Here is a 4,862-nt window from a genome sequence, read left to right as displayed (position 1 = left end):
ATCTCATCTCTTGCTTAAATTGTAATACCAAACCAATTTAGGGATAAACTATTTTAGTTTTATCATTTGTTTTCTCAGTATTTTGTTCAATATACTTCAATATAATCATGATGATTTCTTAAATTAACCTTAGTCTTGTACATATATATTTCTTCTCTAATTGCAAAACCACCATAAGTTATCATTTCCCATCAAATCAAAATTAAACCAAAAGAATTCTGCTTACATTACTGTTTGATCTTCATATGTCCACTGCTATGATCTGATTCCCACATTCTTTTTACTGTATACCAGCATTGTCCACCCTTTCCATACCTAAAGCCAAAATTATTAAGGATTTATAATAGCTTTTGGAATTTTATATTTGATTTGTTCAAGTTCTATGTTATAGAATATTCCCTTTAAATATCCCTCATCTTTAGTTCCATAAGGTCTACTGTAGCTTTAATATTCCTTAGTATTTGTTTTTCTTGAATTTCTATTCTGCCTTTTAATGCTTTTATTAACTTTCCCAATATTAACTATTTACCAAAATATGCCCTATAAAATGGATATTTAAACCAGAATTTGTCAATTTGTTACATCGAACCCCCCTGTAATATCATGTCGACTTTTGACTATTCCTACCTTTTATGATTTAGAGCATAATAAGCAATTGTTCATACCAATTTCTCTTAGCTTTGAAAGTTACCCATTTGTACCATTCATTCATAATGTTTTTTTTTTTTGTTTCCCATAAAATGTCCAACATATTTTTTTTCCTTCCGTTGACGTCCTTTTTCTTCTGTTGATGTCCTTGTCTCCTTTTTGTTTTGGTATCTTCAGTATTTTATCTAAACTTTGGTTCTGCAGAGATTATTGTAGAATAAATTCTCACTGGTGTTACTGGTCCTCGCTAAAGTGTTACTGATCCTTGCTGATAGGTGAAAAGTTAATTGAAGAAAAGTTTGATTATTGACTACAGTTGTGTGAATTTACCATATGTTGCTGATAATTGTCAAACTGGTTATTAGCTTTATTTTTCAATTTTCATGGCTAATTCCTTGACGTTTTCTTTGTGTGTCCTTTACACATTACCAGCAACTTTGTCTCTGTGTATTGCTTGTGAACTCCACTGCTTTGCACTCATTGGTTGTTGCTCCTGAAAGTCTCTTCTCATTTACAAATTTTTCTTAACTTTGTTGTTGTTGCTTGATATGCCCTGGGTGGTCATTACTTCGTTCTTTTATCTCTTTGTAGGCTTGAATTGCTTTTAATTTTTCTGTTGTTGTCTTCTGTATCATGTCTTTTATTATTTTCTTTTCCTCAGCTCTCTTCTTCATTATTGTGTTTAAGTTCTCCTCTGCTCCTCAGCTCTCCTCTTCTGTATCGTGTTTTTGTTGTCCTCTTCTTCGACTGGTATTTTAGGAACTTTTTGCAATGGCTCAGATGACATCAGATGTGCTCCTTCCCCCTTGGCCTGCTGTTAGAGCTGCTCTCCTTGGTCCTTGTTTTATGTCACTCTCTCCTGAAGACCCTCAGATACACTAGATCCCATGGCATAATATGGCATTTTATCTCCATCTCCTCATCAGGCTCCTTTTCTTTTTCCCTGCACACAAATAGCTTATGCATACAATTAGTTTTATCACATAAGATCTCATCTTTATTTGTAATTGTTCCAAAAGCTCCATCTGCAGTCGTTCCAGAGGAAGTCCTTTTTGGGGATGAATTTTTGTTATATAGTATTGCGCAGACATTGGTATTGGCATTGGTCGACCAATAAGCATTCCATGCAGTGTTAGTTTGCAGTCTGTCACTTGTTATTGCAAGAGACAAAGCATCCAGTCAGTTCAGTTTCATGCATTCACATTTTTTGCTGAGTTTGACGTTGAAGGGATGGTATACTTTTTATGATTAAGGATGGTAAACACATCTTAGTCTTTTCTTTATTCTTTAATGTTGCAGTATTCACTTTATTGTTTTTAAATAAATGCTGATCAAGGGATTACTTCTTCTATATTTTTTATCCTTATTGTTTGGCACTAGCTTTACCTGTTGAACAGAAACTCAACCAGTATTGAATTCAGATATGGAGACCATTTCTCAAATATGGAGAATAATACCCAATTTTTTTTTTTTTAATCTTTAATTTTAATTTGTTCTTTAATACCTGTTTTTAATTTGAAATTAAAACCACCCATCTGGAAAGGTAACATTTTACTGTACAATACAGTAGAATGATTTATCCCCAATGTGTACATTAGATGTCTTGAATGTCTTTCTTTGTCCCCCTTTAGGTGCCACAAAATATTCCTAACATCCAGCGTGTTCTTTTTTTCCTTCTATCTTCTAAGTAAGGCTTTTGTATTAACACTATAGAAGCACTACTTCTGTATGGCATTCTGAGGCTTCTTTAGCCTCCAAATTTGCTGTGTTGTTACCATTAATAAAATTATCATTCATTTTTATATAAGGTTAATCTTTTATGATTGCCAATTAATTTAATAATATTGTAGCAGAAATTAACCCTACTTGTCCAGTACATTGAATATATATTCCTTCATTCTTTTGAAAACCTCTTTGTTCCTATAACAATTTGTATATTGTTTATTTTCATAAAAAACATACAAATATTTCTTCTTTTTGAATACTCAAATATATAAAGCAAAGATCAGAGGCGTCATGCCCATTCAAACTGAGGGGGCACCTGCCCCCTTGGTTTTTTTGAGCCAATGGATTTTTCATCCAACCTCAAAATCAAATAAGCGTCCATTAATCTGTTATTTGACTTTTAATCTGTTAATATGCACAATATTATACATTCTGTGCTGCATCCTTGTCACTTTTCGGAGATTTTCGCCGTTTTGATAGTGTTTTGATCATGTTACATTACTTTTATTCTGGCGGCAGCTGGCGCTGCAGTCAGAGCGCAGTCGCAGACGTCATCAGTGTCTGGGCGCGCTCACGAGCTCTCTGAAGTTGCTGGCTTGCTGCTGCATTTGGCTATCTGAGGAATTAAAACGTGTTAGAAACGCTCACAACATTTCCAAACCCCAGTACGGTAATGTGCAGTTAACCTTCTCTGTGTAGAAAATGTATGGTTTTAAATGTGACCGTCTCAACGTTATATTAGCAGAGATTCATCTTCTTGGCACAACGCCAAAGTTCGCCAAAGTTCACGCGGGCGCGGAATCTCACATGCTCACATGAGGTAAAATTTAATGCAAAAATCCGTTCCTCTAATAATTTTATCTAAACATATTTTTTTAAAATCATTATTGAACATTAAAATCAATCACGTGGCTATAGCTTATGTCATTTTCGTTGTTTATATACTTTATGGATTTAAAATTACATTAATTTTATATGATAATGTAGTTGTTGTGCAAAATGCATTAATGACACAATTAAACAAGCCATTAAGACTTAAATAAAACATGTCGTTTCAGATGTGAATATGATGCAAATGTGTCATTATTCCGATTGAATAGTATATGATATGAAAGTAGTCATCACTGTTATTTTGGAGGTTTTTGCATGAAAGCAGGGGTTTTCAGATTGTTAGAAATGTAAGTGCCATGGAAAAGACTGAAAGCTCTATAATATTTCGTTTGATGTCTGTGTATGCACAAATTTCTGTGAGCTGTTGACACTGTGCCCCCTTAAAAAAAATTGGTGCATGACGCCCCTGGCAAAGATCAATTACAATATTTGTCATCTGGGAAAACATTTGTTAGCAATGTGGATCTGGATATCACCTGGTTAGTCTTACAATGTCATTAATTGGATACTTCAATTAGTACTTTGTTCTCTACATCTTTTAATAATTAATACATCTTCTTTATCTTGCATGTTGTTATCATCTGTATTTATTCTTTGCATTTACAAATTATTTTTACTTTAGCACATAAGTCTAATGTTATTCCTAAGCATAATGGATTTATCCCTCTGGCTTTGTATAGCTTTTTGTTTTCATCATATCCCATTAATCCCTTTCTTCACAATCTTTTCCAGTATACAAGAGACCTGTGGAAATAAGTCAGTTACATTAAGTCATTATTCTATTAACTGATTTTCAACCATACTCTTTACTACTTCTTGTTTACCTTCCTGTGATGTTATATCAATTTCTTGTCATATAATTTATTTTTCCACATTTTAAGTTGAATATCTTTCTCATGATCATATTATAATACAATGAAATTCCCACTTTGATAACTTTGCATTAGAAATTTGTGCTTTAATACATTTCCCAATTTATTCATTGTTTGTTGTACATCACTATTTATTACACTAATATACATTTGCTTTGATTCAGTTAATATCACTTTAATATACTTGTACCCTTCTGGAGAACACTAAATCCAATGGCTTAATTCAAATTATGCATATCTTCCTAACCAGTAAACAGGAGTGTGATTTTGATATGAGAATAGATATGGTCATGGTTTTGTTTATTGTTTATAGACATACATTGAATTAGCAATACTTGTCCAGAGAATCATATTCTTAACAAATCTTACAACTGGACCATAAACTGGACTTTGAAAGGCTGCTGTCACCCTCCCCCCTTCACTCACAGAGCTGGTACATGGATATAGCGAAAGTCTCTCTTGGCGTGGCCAGGTTTTTTGTAGTCCTCAGCATGTTTTCTTTGTCTCTCCCAGTTCAAGTTGTTTTCTTTCTGAGATGGTGATGCTGCAAAGTCATTTATGATGGGTACAGGAGTCTGATTTTTTGGAGGAATTGCTGAAAGTAGCTGAACACAAGAGTCATCACTGTTATTCACTTTGCATTTCAAAACAGTGTGGTCATTCCTGGGTCTCCTCTTTTTTATTGTCTCTGAACAAAACTGGATTCTCTGTGTCTCCCAGTTTTCT

General features: G+C 33.6%; 1 long non-coding RNA gene across 1 annotated transcript; it reads right to left on the bottom strand.

Moving 5' to 3' along the window:
• Nucleotides 1-714: 714 nt before the first annotated feature.
• LOC135764877 (uncharacterized) lies at nt 715-2,546 on the bottom strand. Its single transcript, XR_010540324.2, has 2 exons — nt 1,078-2,546; nt 715-916 (listed from the first exon to the last, which is right to left on the bottom strand). It is a non-coding gene; the product is annotated as an uncharacterized lncRNA (long non-coding RNA).
• Nucleotides 2,547-4,862: the final 2,316 nt, after the last annotated feature.

The sequence above is a fragment of the Paramisgurnus dabryanus genome, chromosome 14 (assembly GCF_030506205.2).
Source record: "Paramisgurnus dabryanus chromosome 14, PD_genome_1.1, whole genome shotgun sequence".
NCBI lineage: Eukaryota > Metazoa > Chordata > Actinopteri > Cypriniformes > Cobitidae > Paramisgurnus > Paramisgurnus dabryanus.
Note: the sequence above shows the minus strand (reverse complement) of the source record. Positions and strands in the feature narration are given on the sequence as shown.